Raw genomic sequence first — 14979 nt, forward strand, 5'->3', positions numbered from 1 at the left:
CTTGATAGATTTAAGAAAATTCAGAATAATGTTGCAGCCAATCGTAAGAAGGCTCTTGAAATGCAAGGCAAGATTCATAGTGACAAGATTGAGGCTTCTAAAATTGCTTTGCAAGCTGCAAAAGAAGAAAAGGAGGCCAAAATGTTGGAAACTTATTCAAGCCTGCTCAAACAAGATACATCGGGAATGCCCGATGATATTAGAGCTGAGCACGTTGCTGCTCTAAAATGTTTGAGGAGCAAGTTGTTTCCAGAACTGACCTAGTTTATATGTAACTTTGTGCTGTCTTATATATTTACCTATGTATTAAACTGTCTTTGAGATAATGAGACGTTCTATAATCCCAAGGTATTTAACTATATATGCTGTCATCTATATTTTGTCATGATGTATATGCTGTCATCTATGCTGAAATATCTATATATTGTCTATGAAACATTGCTGCCTTGTAACATGCTGGAAATTTCTGCTGTATGAACTGTTTTCAAATTTATCTTGATGCGTGAAAATACTAAAAATTTGTAGTGTGAACATGCTAAAAATTTATCATGTGAACATGCTGGAAATTTGCTTTGTGAAAATGCTGGTAATCGGTAGTGTGAACATGCTGAAAATTTGATTTGTGAAAATGCTGGTAATTGGTAGTGTGAACATGCTAGAAATTGGTAGTGTTTCAGTTACTGCCATGTGAACAAGTCCATATTGTTTTAGTTGCTGCCGTGTGAACAAGTACGTGCCCTTTCAGTTGCTACCGTGTGAACAAATTAGTGCTGGCTTGTATATATACACAGACTGTAGAAGCCTCTCACACCATCCACACTGAAATGGATCATCAAAGGTCACCGCAACTACAAGAGCAGGAAATTAGGAAGAAGATGTTCAGCATGCCGAAGATGACAACGTATACACTCTGGATGATATGCTGGCTGAAGATGAGTTCCTAGAAGATTATATTGATCACATCGGTGACAATATCTTAGCCAATTTGCAAGACCAACCGAAACGGCGTCGGTTTTTCCGTAGAAAGTATATTCCAAGGCCCCGTGAAATAGCACATCTCGATCTATATGTTTGCTATTTCTCTGAGTCTCCAATCTACACCGATGAGATGTTTCGCCGGAGGTACAGGATGAAACGAAGTCTCTTTCTGCGGGTCGTTGAAAAACTTGGTGAATGGTCACCTTATTTCAATATTGCAACCGACTGTGTTGGAAGAGAGGGCTTGTCACCTCTACAGAAATGTGTACTGCTGCCATCCGCATGCTAGCTTATGGTACTCCGGCTGACGAACTTGATGCGAATTTGAAGATCGCAGCAAGCACAGCTTTGGAGTGTCTAGGAAAGTTTGCTGAAGGAGTTATTAAGATGCTTGGTGAAGAATACTTATGGCCTCCAACAGCCGAAGAAGTGCAAAAAATTCTTGAATACGGTGAATCTTGTGGTTTTCATGGTATACTTGGAAGCATAGATTGTATGCATTGGCAGTGGGAAAAATGTCCTGTAGCATGGAGAGGCCAATTCACACGTGGAGATAAAGGTGTGCCCACTATGATCCTTGAGGCGGTAGCTACAAAAGATCTTAGGATATGGCATGCTTTTTTTGGAACTACCGGGTCTAACAATGACATTAATGTCTTAAATAAATCACCGTTGTTCATCCAAAAATTGAGAGGTGAAGCTTCTCGAGTCCAATATGTTGTGAATGGAAAGAGGTACTACACGGGATACTATCTTGCCGATGGAATATATCCAGATTGTGCTACAATTATGAAATCAATACCAAGTCCTCTAAGTGATAAAGATAAGTGTTTTGCAAAACGTCAAGAAAGTGAAAGAAAGGTTGTGGAGTGCTCATTTGGTGTTCTACAATCTTGGTTTAATATCGTTCGTCGTCCAGCAAAAATGTGGAAAAGAAGGGATGTGGTGAACATAATTCAAGCATATATTATCTGGCACAATATGATAGTTGAAGATGAAAAACAGGAGGTTGCAATCCCGATCGACTTGAACATGAATCCTGGAGCTTCCATCGCCCTACCCCCTGAAGTGAGCACCGAAGCTAATCTATGCTTTGCGGATGTACTTCGAAGGAATAATGAAATACGGGATAGCTCAAAGCATATAGAGCTCAAGAATGATTTAGTTGAACATATATGGCGGCGATATGGTCATCAATTTTGAGCTGAACAAGATTAGTTGAAAAATTAGCTTCTATATGATATATTATATTATATATTTAATGTAAGTATTATGATTTTGGAAGACAACATATATATTGATACAAAATATGTATGCACATTTGATCAAGGGTGTTTTTAATTCTAGTATACATATGCATTTATTAACAGACTGTACTTATAGACGCTCCATTGTACAACATAGTCTCTTAACTGTCTGTTATGCTTGGAGAACCGTTTTGGTATCTAAGCATTGTACATGCCCTAATAGTAGTAGTATTGTAGAGTGAGGAATATATATATCTCTGATGATTTTCTGCTATATATCACTAGCTTATGGAAGTAACAACAATCATTCCGTTTCGCAATGTACGTTTAGCGCATATATATATACACACACATGTACATACATATATATATATATATATATATACATATATATAGTATGTGTACCAACCAGTAAGGCATGATATCAATAAAAAATATTTACTATAAGATTAATCGTGCCAGTGTGATTAATCATTAATCTAATCCAAAGAAAAGCTAGCTGAGCCGACAGCTGTATGTATATTCTCCCCCATTATATTCTCCAATTTAAGCGATCAACGCCATTATTTCCTGCGTATCTGAGTATGAGTATCACCCATACAAGTAATAATCATTACGAACAACTGTGAATCTTCAGGCTGCATCATTCTCCCACATTATTTCTTTCTTTCCTCCAGCTGCGTTCACCTTCATGACAGTTTACGCAAGGCAAGGCCATGATTAGCAAAAGGCTGGGGTCGAGCCGGCTCGTCGCTCCCCCGCTCGGCTCGTCCGCCCGGGGCCGCCGCCGACCGAGCCGGGGGAAAGCGCGGACGAACCGAACAAAGGCACGGGCCCATGATTTGCAGCGCTGCCCGACGGCCCTGGGGCGGGGCCCACGCGGATGGAGGAGAGAGACAGGGACAGGGGTGGCCCACCGCCCCGGCCGTGCGCCTCGCTTTGCCGGGGCTTTTCCTGACACCCCCACAAACCCCCCCGCAATCATTGGTTGGCCTCCAATCCAGCCCCTGCTTAAACTATGCAGCGGCTCATCATTTCCTCCCCTCCCCAATGTCCCTCACCAAATCATTTTTTTTCCTCCAGGCCAGGACCCATCATTCCTCCCTCCCTCCCAGTTTTTTTTTCTCCGTCGAACAGAAAACAAAACCGCACAAACCTTTTCCATTTTGTGCCAAAGTAATCAAACTAATTTCGCAGCGCACGTACTGAGATAGCCGACGATGAACACGGCGACACGTCGGACCAGCCGTCGCCGAGACGAGCAGGTAGGAACGGATCCGGACGTTGTGCGACTAGCCGCTGCATTATCGCAAGTGTCTACGGAAAATAACAATATTTCATAATAAATATTATTTTATTATGAAACATTGCTAGCTCTAGTCACACGGGCGATGAATAGACGTTTCCGGAGAGATCTGCAAGAATTGTGCTCCTGCGGCGGTGACTTCGACGATCATGTGCTCCCCACCACATGTGGAGTATTAATTGGTGTTTTTGTACTGATATCTCGTTGCCATAAAAATGGGCGGGGGCTAATTTTGTGAAAGCCGCGTGCAATTTCTACGTGTTCCTAGCAATTATGCAAAAACATATCACCCTTTTTTCCCGGCCTTTTCCCATGTTCCTCCATCTCCTCTAACTGATCTATCAGTCCAACCAACCTCACCCAGGTTGGAGGAATTATTGGCTGGGCCATGCCTGCCCCCCCCCCCCGGCCGGCTCCATCACTGGTTGTTCACTTGTTCCTCCATTCTTTGCACCGTGGGGCCTCGCACTTTCTCCTTGATGCACTCAATGATTGCACCGAGAGCTTTAATACACCTTTTTCCTCTCTCTGGTTCTCCTGACAATCAAGTGATCTAGGAATGTTAAACAAGTCTGGGCATATCTTGGACGGTCTAACCAGACATCAGGTTCGGAATATTGGGAGAGTAAGAGAGAAAACTAACAAACTTTCGAGTTACAAGTTGGTCTACTAATTGTAAGCCGCCCGACATCATTAAGGCTAAGTGGTCTGGTAAGAGAGGAGGATTAGAGAATTTGGTCATGAATCAGGAGCTTTTGTTGATAATGTACTATAATCTCTGTTGTATTTAAGGTGCTTCATTCCTGATCAGGTTTCGTCGGCTCTTGTTAGATTAAACTCGGGAATGTTCAGCAGGAAAACATGACCGCGGAATCTAACCAGACATCAGAATCAGGATTTGGAGCAAGCCAACGAAACTTTGAGTTACACTTGATCAACTGACTACATGAGGCGCGACATCATTAAGATTAAGTGGCTGGTCTTGCTGGGGAAGAAGGATTAGACAAATTAATCGTCAGTCAGGAACTTTTGTTGGTAACATGGTATAGTGCTATTTCTAACAGTTCCACTGGCTTATATATTATGTCCATGGTGGTAAAAATGTTGAAGCTTCTCAAGAGTATTCATAATCTTAATAAGCATGTCCCTTTATTCCACTACTTGATTTTTTTTAAATAACTAAAAAGACCGGCCTATAGTTTATCTGATCAACTTTATATATAGGAAATATTCCTTTTTGCAGTAAAAATCAAAGTCATGCAACAAGGTTTGCCGATTTTTATTCTCGCATCATTATCTTTGGATTGGGCCTTCCCTTTCTGCGGAGGGAACTAATTGTTTACCGATGCATGATCATGTATCATTTGTACAATGATATCGGTCCCATGTTTTATGTATCTTGACATGACAGGGAGGGTAGGACCAGCCTTCTGCTGGAAGCTGCATTAAGCAGGTGGGGGGTGTTTGAATAATGGCGTAGGACGTGCACTTAGGGTGGCGTTCAAGTCCCCTAGATGTTGTTGTCGGGTCAAGTGGCCCTTCTTTTAGTTCCTTCTCCTCTCTATTATTATTTTTAATCAGCACTTGCATTGTCACGCACAGGGGCTAGCTAGAGAGGCAGCAGTGCTAGAGCTGACCCTACCTAGCTATAAATTTCATACATGGCATGCATATGCTAGATGATGATTTAGTATAGTTTGTGGTCAGTGCACACTTGGTCTTATGGAAGGGTATTTTAGTTGGGGTGTGACTGTTCAGCAAGGATGTATAGCAGGGTGCTGCATGCTGAAATGGTTGGTGGAGAGACCTGGGAGATGTTTTCGGAAAATAGGAGCCCTGAGTATGTGCAATTAATTAAATATGTATACTCGAAAAGGTCATGCATGGTGGATTTGTATGAGGTACCAATGATTGGTATGCGATTCAGCTGCTAATTAATGTCCACATCAACGAAAAATAGGGTGGGAGATTCATGCATATCTGCAATGCAAACAAGCAGACGCCATTTGTTGTCATTATCGCTTTTTTCTTGCTAACCGGCTCGTGCTGTTGTCTTTGCTGTGAAAGAGAATTCCTTTGCCCAACTGATTGCACTATAGTCTCGTGGAGAAAGCCACCACAATGTCTTCGTCATGAGTCATGACCGAGACCCGTTTGAAATGCGTGAGAATTGAAAACTGATATTCTCGTGACATTTTGTCTATAGCTTGCGTTGCGGGGTTCAAATAGGCTGCTATGTAAAGTGAAAAGGATTGGTTTTAAGGAAGATATAATGGTCAGCCTAGCTATTCCTTACTTTCTTTTTGTGAGAAAAGCGTTAAAATATGAAGGAAAAAAACTAGTCTTTTCAACTACTACATGTCAAAAAGGAAAACCAAAGCGTCGCCGGGAGCGAGACGTGCCCTCCAAACCACCCCCTCGCCGATGTCGTCGAGGACCGCCCCTGCGCCCATCTCCACTTCACCCCGCCCCCTCCCCCAGATCCGCCTCCCATGGCGCGCGCGGGTGCAGGCGCCCTGGCGCCCCCCTCCACTTCGCCTCCCTTCCCCGGATCCACCACCCTCACCTCCCCTACTACACCTCCCATGGCGCGGGCGGGCGCACGTGCCTTGACGACGGCCTCGCAATCACCACCGGCGAGCGCCTCCACGCCACCAGCAGTGCCGGCCGCCTCCCCGTAGCCAGCCGCGCTGGAAGCCACCACCGACTCAGCCCCTTGCGGCCACGATGAGATCCCGCCACCGGCGGGCCCTGACCCCCTCGTCCACACCGGTCACCTCGATCTAGCTACGATGGGGGCTAGGTCGCGGGAAGCCAAGGGGCTGTCCGCGCCTGACGGCGCCTCACCGTCCCTGTCGAGGACTGGGGACGCAAGGCCGACGTTGGCCGCTACGGCACCTCAGGCCTCCTCCAGCCCCTCCTCTCTCTCGCCGGACGCGGCCCCGTTCCACCCAAGTTGTTCCGGTGGGTGCATGAAGAGCCGTCGATGGGCGGATGAAGACGGCGAGGAGTCAGACAATGACCATCCAACAACCTACCTTGATGCATTCATCGCCCAGCAAAGCCGATGGCTGCTTCCCCGTCGCGCGCCTAGGCTCGTCCAGTCATTATTCGAGGTAGAGGCGGGACGGACGCTGGGCAGCAAGAACCTGGGCGAAGGCAGAGGAGATGTAGCTAGCCGCGCCCCCAGCTGGTGCACAGCTTGCCTGCTCGGCCTGTGGATGGTCGTATCCCTGACCGCCAACACCTTGGGCGCCGTGGATGAGTCTCCACCCCCAACATCGATGGGTGGCGGGAGATTCTCCCACTACTGGAGACGCAACCTGTGGCCGCCTCGGTTTAGCATCGCCAAAGCAGCTCCTGCAGGTCCCCGCAGAGCTTCGCGATAGATGCTTCAACTGTCTCTCCAACTCGCACCGTGTCACGACTTGTCGGTTGCCACAATATTGCCTGCGCTGCCATGGCTTCTGCCACCTCGCCAGGGAGTGGCGGAGTGCAAGCGGCCTAGGTCGACTGCGACGTCGGCGGCGAAGGGTGGCTACCTGCCATGACGCTCTGTTCGTGGCGTCAACCCATCGGCCTCCCAGCTCGTGACCCACGGTGATCCGCCGGACTCGATTGGGGCCGTGCAGGTTGCCGCAAGGGGCGCTGGCAGATTCCGACGACGACGCTTGCGGTGCCAGAGTACGCCGCCGGGGGAAGTCAGCATGGGCGCACCTGCCGACTTCTCCGACAACACCAACAATGCCTCCGCTGCATACCACTCCCCCATGCCTGATCCACTAGTGTTAGAGCTGTGCACTGGCGAGGGGCCTTTGGTGTGGGTTGACCCCATGTTGGAGGAGCTCGCCGCTTCGCTCGTCCTGACAGCAGGAGCACCTGCGGTGGGGTGCCCACCTCCTCCTCTGGTCACCTCTTGGGGGGTGGAAGCATCGCTGGTGGATACCCATTCTCCGGTGAAGGGTGCCCAGTGGACGACGGACTCGCCTACGTTGTCACAACCCACTCAGAGGGTAGCGGATTTGCCTCCGGTGTCGCCTCAGCAGGGGCGCACACAGGCTAGTGCATCCACGGGGAACGAAAGAGGACTACCCACCTGGCTTCGGTCTAGTTGAGCCCATGGTGGATGCTGACCCTCCCAGTACGCCGCCTGTGGATGCCCACCAGATCGTGGACAACGACACCTCTGCTAACCCCCGCCAACCGCCGCCTCAAGATCTTCATCAACAAAGTGACGAGTTCGAGGGCCGGCCCAATGTGCCAGCGCCAAACACGCATGGCGAAGCCGATGTCTTGGGGTCCCAGGAGCACAGACTCCAACGCTTCGTCAGTGAGATCAAGCGCAAAATCAAAACTCCGCTTGCACCGAAGCCCCTCTAGGAGGATGAAGGTGGTGACGCCGGTAGCCCAAACCTCCCCAAGAGAAGCCGACGGATTGCCAATCAACCTTTGGTCAAGATTGCGTCATCCAAGAGAGCTAAGGTGTTGCTCATGCAGCGTTTTGATGGTGTGCCTGCGCAAGAAGGGCCCTCAGAGCCGGCCAAGAAGATGATCGCAGACTATTTTGATGGTAATCTTAGCGGCGAATACATGGAGACAGTCAGGGAGCTCTTCCCATCCCCGAGGAAGAATGGGATATGGTTGCATGATGGTGCGAAGCACCTTGTGGAGATGGTTAAGCGGTAATCTTTTGCTCCTCTCTCTACCTCTCTTAGATGGGCACGTATCCGCTGCAAACCACAATTTCGTGCAAACTCCGTGCAAACCAACTAACAAAAGTTATAAAAAATTCTCAAAAAAATTATAGATGTACTTCGTTGCCTACTCGACCACTCTATAAAATTTCAAGTTCAAATTCATCATATATTAAGAGATACAAAAAAGAGAAAAATTCTGAGATACAAAAAAGAGAAAAATTCTGAGATACAAAAAAAGAAAATTCTACTAAATTTTCTCTTTTTTGTATCTCTTAAAGTATGACGAATTTGAACTTGAAATTTTATAGAGTGGTCGAGTAGGAAACGAAGTACATCTATAATTTTTTTGAGAATTTTTTATAAATTTTGTTAGTTGGTTTGCACGGAGTTTGCACGAAATTGTGGTTTGCAGCGGATACGTTGCCCTCTTAGATTGTCTATCTTTACTGTAAATCACAACCGCGTGCTCAAATATGTTAGGAGAGTGTTAGCCGCCCCGGTTCGTTGTAAGTTATCACCTTGTTAATACAATAAAATGCAGCTCTTCTGCGTTTTTGAGGAAAAAAACTACTGCATGAGAGTACTGTAGGAGTACACTTGGGCGTGGATGTAGCAGCAGTATTTCCGTTCCAGTTTTTTCCCCTAGCTTGAGATCGCACACGGGCAAAGGAGAAAGAAAGGGCAAGAGGTGTGAGGCTGGCAGGCCAGCTGTTGGTCACGTGCGGCCCAATCATGCGACGGTCTGGTCCTCCTCCTCCTCCTCGAAGGCCTCGTTCCCCCCCGCGTGCAACCCCCGGCCGGTGTCGACCAGGCGCGGGCCCACCTGTGCGAGGCCCCCGGGGAACCCGACTCCCCATGTGCCGCCCTCGTGGACGCGACGCGACGCGGCCGGTGCCCCGGGCGTGCCAGCCCAGGGGCAGTCTCGGCATTACCGAAAATACCCCCCGCTCCGCTCGCTCCACTTGGGCAGGCACCTACTGCAGCAGCGAGCTTATGATTGTGAGGTCCCGGATCCCCACCAATCATATGATCCCTTCTCTGCCTGCCTTCCTCATCAGCTGGACGTCCAGCCATCCACTACTACTTGCATTTGGGCCCGATCAATCGGACGGGTTGCTGCTGATGAGAGATTATCTGGCTGCTCGATTATTGGTTGGTTAATTCGCTCATTCTTTCAGGCATGCATGTGATGTGCAGATCTAATCCAGGTTTGTTTGTCGACTCATCATTTGCATTGTTGAAAATGGCCGGTTCGTCAGATCATTGATTTGTTGGGGTCGATCTTATTTTCCATGTGGATCATAAAAAACCGAGACTTGTTCCAGTGAAAAAACAGCTCAATTGTATCACAGAATGTACTGCCCAAAAGGAGCGGAAATGGTGATCTGAAGCTGACCTGATGACAATGTAAACTTGTTCATGACACGCTATTGCTTGTAGACCAAGCCTACGAGTTGTCGTGCAGTCATGCTGTTGAGATTGTGTGTATGTGCGCAGTGAGTCCGTGACCGACCATTTGGCCAACTTGCCTCCGTGTAAATCGCTGTGTGAAACACATTGCTATTGGAATTTCAAATTCAAAAATCGAAACAAAAAACACACACACACACAATGCTAACATATTGCGACGACCTACTACTGCTCGATCTTATGGTAGAGTAGAACAGCATGCAGGTGCAGGAGGGCGGCCGGCAGCGCAACGTGACGGCCAGCTGGGCGTTCGTTAGCTTTCAGTTGCAACCATGAATGAGTGACCGGCCGGCCGGCTGCCGCAGCGTGCAGTAACGATCGAGCAGATCGACCGGTCGAACCATCATGCCCTCTTTCTCTCTGGGGTCGTTGTACAGTTGTGCAACCGGACTGCTGGTCCATCTATCTTTCGGTACATCATCATCATCATCATCATCGTCTTCTTCTTCTGAATGTCTGATCTGATCCGAATAATTGGAAAACCACCATCAAATTATTGGCGCGTACTGTGTGCAGATTAGAGAGTACAATGATAGTACCGGATATGAACATGTTCATATATGCTCCACAGTACCATATATACACATGGAATGTGGTGACACGTTGCGTTGCATGATAGACTCATGCATGTTCCACTCGTTAGTAGGCCATTGTTTGTGTTACACGGTAAAGATTTCTCTTCACAACGGGTGCACTGGAAGGTACGGTACACAGAACACTGTCAAGGCACTAGACCGCTTACATTAATTTACTACAATACAAACTAAGGCAAGAGCGCATGCTGCAGGAGTGCTCCTCGATTTGCCGGCCCGACAAAGCCGTGCGTGGTGCCAAAAGCAAACCACGCGCACGGTGCGTCGCGCGGGCGATCGATCGGTGCAAGTTGGTGATTAGTTAACTATCGCGGCATGTAATTAGGCAGCTGGGCCGATGGTGCATGCTGCGGGCCGCTAAATAATTGCATGTTCCGGGGGCGCACATGGCCGGCCACCCCCCCTCGTTCCCCCTCTGGCGGTAATCATTTCGGCCATCCTGAACCTGAACCTGAACCTGAACCTGAAACCAGGTCATCGACGGATCGTGGGTGGATCGGGATGTATGCTGGAGGAAGATGGAGGACAGTGCGCATGTGTGCTACGCGTATCCCAATAATTGTGTACGTGGGAAGCTAGCTACATGCCTCTGACCGCTTCTTAATCCTTTGTTTAGTGCTGATGCTAGCTAGCTGCTCGGACCGAGTAATTTCTTCTTCTTGTTCTTCTTGATTAAGCAGCATGATTATTACGCCTGGTTTTATTTTCTTCTGCTGAAAGTTGGATCGATGGAAATGGTGTTCGAAGATATATATATGGAGAATTTATGTATATGCTTCAGATGCTTATCAAAGTATGTATGTACAATGTGCTAACGATAGAATCAGCCATTTGCAAGAAAAAGGGTCCATTCCCTAACCTTTACCTTTTGTGTTCTGCTTTTTCCTTCTTCTTATTTCCTTTTTCCTCACGATACAAACACACACACATCGCATTCTTTATTGGTAGTGTGTACATTTGGGAATCACGGCAAGAAATGCATCGTCCAAGGGATAGATCCACCGAATTATCGTCGCACATCAGCCATGGTCCTATACGCAGAGGGAGGAACCGAGAAAGAGGACAGCAGATGGACATGCTGAACGATGCCCATGCCCCCATCCAATCCGAGCCGTCGGTCGAGGTCCCGCTAGCGTCCAAACCAGCGCCCACCCATTCCTGCCGCACGTCGCCATTGCCCTAGCTAGCACGCGAGATCTCTTGGACAGCCGCGGCAAATCCGGGTCCCGGTTCACGAGGCTCGGCGACCGGCTAGCCAGCTCGAGCAATGGCCAGTGGCGCATGGGTCGTCGTCGCCGCCAAGCAACGCGCGCAACAGGTCGGGGCGTAGCTGCGGGGACTGCAGATTAAAGTAGGCGACAACATGGCCCCAATCAAACCCTAAACAAATCACGGGCACGGCGGCGGCGGCGATCGATCGACGGGGACGGGGACGAGGATCGGAGGGGGCACGCGGGCGGGCATGTGGGCGTTGCCGTTGCGTGGAATCCCAAGGCGGTGGTGCCAGCGAGGCCCGGCGTACGGGCATGTCGCCCGCACGTGCAACGCCGGTCAGCGGCGCCCCCGATCGAGCTTTATCTGCCAGTCAACATTCGGCCCTGTCAGCAGGCCACTAGTTTATCCGCATAGCTCTTTTTCTCTTTCTTTTCTTTTCTTTAACTTCCTAGGCCCTCCGATCCAACTGGCAAACGTAGCGACAGAACACTTAGGCCGAGTCCAGTGGCGGGGGAGATATCGCCCCGCCACGTCAGCTCTCACCCTCACTCTCACCTCACCCCTCCGTCGGTGTTTAACCGGTTGCCCACCGAGGGGTATGCCCAAGGTGGTAGGATTTGGGTTAGGGAACGCCGAGATTAGAAACTCGAAGGTACAAAGCTTAGACAGGTTCGGGCCGCTAGATGCGTAATACCCTGCGTCCTGTAGTGGTTTGTATTGCCTTAGGTGCAGAATGATCTAGAGATCGTGTTTTGAGAGGGGTCCCTATCCTCTCTTATATATCCGAGAGGCTAGGGTTACAAAGATACTAACCAACACCAGCTAAGGAATCGTACCAGAACATATCTCGAGTAGATTCTTCCTGTATCGGTTAGCCTTATCTCCTATTTAAACAGAATAAATAAGAGATAAACAAGATGAATAAGAGATAAGACAAACTTAATCTCTTAAACCTCTTTAAACTACATTATGTACTCAGTCCCGTGGCCCCGGTCTGACACCCTCCAATGCACATGCTACAGTGACAGCTCTCACTTCTCTCTTCTCCACGTCAGCTTTTCTTTTCCAAATTTAATTATTTCAACCTTCACGTAGACCAATAGAAACGCGCCACGTCACTCCCGCCCCACCCCTCTCGCCCGACGCCAGCGCACCGCCTCACTACCGCCCGCGCGCCTGTCAACGCGGGCGAGAGCGGGGCGATAGTGCCCGCTCTCGCCCGGCGGTAGTGCTACCGCCTTCTCTCTCCCTCTCGCCTCGCTCTCGCCTGGGCTGGGGCGGAAGGGGGGCGGTATCGCCCCCATTGGCACCAGCCTTAGCGCGTGGTTGGAGGAGCTGAAGTTTTTGAGTCCTGGGGGTTGTTTGGTCAATCCAGGATTATTTTAAACCATATCGCATCGAATATTTCAATATCAATTAAAAAAACTAAATATAAATTAATTATAAAACTAACTGCGTAAGCCTAGGGCTTATTCACTAGATGAATCTATTAAGACCAATTAATCTATAATTAGCACATATTTATTGTAGCATCACATGAGCTAATCACGGACTAATTAAGTTTAATAGATTTGTCTCGTGAATAAATCTAGGGGTTATGGAATTTGTTTTATCATTAGTCTATATTTAATACTCCTAATTAGCATCCAAACATATGATGTGATGGGCTTAAAATAAACCTCTATGCAACCAAACAGTCTTAGCTAAAGTTTAGCCCAACTCATTAGTACTCTCGTTTGGATACACTAGTGCTAAAGTTTAGCACTTTTATCCATTAGCGCATGGATCCAAATAGAATCTTAATCATATAATGTGCCTAATCATCACTTTTAAGACCTTAATAGCTGCTTAACAGTAGCACACAAGAGGATTTAGATTATTTTACACGCTAATGAATAAATTAGTAGATTTTTCTCTCAGTTGTTTTTATACGGGAAGCTCGATTTACTCTTAATGAAAAACGTGCCCAGACACGATCGTGAAAAATATAGAAGACTGGTAGAATCTTTATCAAATTAAAGATGTTCATGCTTTATAACTGCAACCATATATATGACCACAAATAAAACTTGTGATTATATATGGTTGCAGATTATACGAATGGGCCTAAACGACAAGGGGACAATAGCGGCCAGCGATTTACATTATATTATGACCAACTTGCTAGGGGCCGGTTTTTATTTTCTGAAACAAAAAAGGGCGCAAAAAAAAAAAAGAAAACCTTTGCTTTGATGAGCTCCAACACATGGTCAGTTTCCGGGCGGCTTCGTGCGTCGTCGTCGGCGTCCGCATATGCGCGCTCGTGCGCGCGCCCCGCCGGCATCCGATTCGCCCCGGTCATGTGTTCACCGGCCGGTCATCGTCAGGCGATCGAGCTCGTCGTCTTCACGACCGGTGATGATGGTAACGGCGGCAGGGGCAGGCGTCCACGTGCGCGCGGAATTTACAACGATCCCGTCGTACTGCGGGGGCACGCGGGCAGCTCCTGTCCGGCTGGCAATGGCATGTTACCGGCCGGGCCTTACTGGCGCGCCGTGTTGGTGGTCGTGGCCACGGCGTCCACGTCTGCAGCCACCTGCATGCCACTCCGCCCCCCGCCGCCGCGGAGGATGAGTAGCCCGCACCGTTCCGATCTCCGAGCCGGCCGGCCGCCGGGGCCGGGGCCGGAGGTTGCCCCGGCCGGCTGGTTGATTGAGGCGTGCAGGGTGACACTGACAGGATGAGTTCATGAGTCTGCTGACTGTGCATATGCTGGGGGGTGGCATGCCATCTATCATCTGGGGCGTGCTGCATGCAGGATTATCGTCAGTTATGTACTGTATTAACCTGTGGCCATCCCATCATCTAGGTGCATCAGCTAGGCCGTACATTCTGCATCTGAACTGCCCCCGGTCCTCAGGCTATCTCCAACGATATCCTCCAAATTCCATCCTCTATTTCCATCCTCCATATCAACTTCATTCCCTATACCAAACCTAGCTCCAACGATATCCTCTATTTGCATCCTCCATACCCCACAATCTTATTTTTCTTTACTTTCTTCCAACGGCCGTTTCCACCGCCCCGCCGCCCCGCACGCCTCCGCCCGCGCCGCCGACCGCGGCGCCCCGCCCGCCCGCGCGCCCCTGCCCCGCCGCCCGCACGCCCCTGCCCCGCCGCCCGGCCGCGCTCCTGCTCCGCCCGGCCGCGCTCCTCCGCGCCCCCCCTCCTCCTCCGCCCCCCCCCCTCCTCCGCCCCGCCCCCTCCTCCTCCGCCCCCCCTCCTCCTCCGCCGCCGGCCGCTCCTCCGCGCCGCCGCTCCTCCTCCGGCCCGCCGCGCCTCCGCCCCGCCGCCATGCCTCCCGCGGCCTGCCTCCCGCGGCCTGCCGCCCCGCCCCGCCGCTCCTCCTCCGCCCGCGCCCCTCCGCCCCTGCTCCTCCTCCGCGCCTCCGCCGCCCCTGCCGCGCGCCGCCCCGCCGCCCCTTCCTCCGCCCC

This window comes from Panicum hallii, chromosome 4 (genome assembly GCF_002211085.1).
Source record: "Panicum hallii strain FIL2 chromosome 4, PHallii_v3.1, whole genome shotgun sequence".
Lineage (NCBI taxonomy): Eukaryota > Viridiplantae > Streptophyta > Magnoliopsida > Poales > Poaceae > Panicum > Panicum hallii.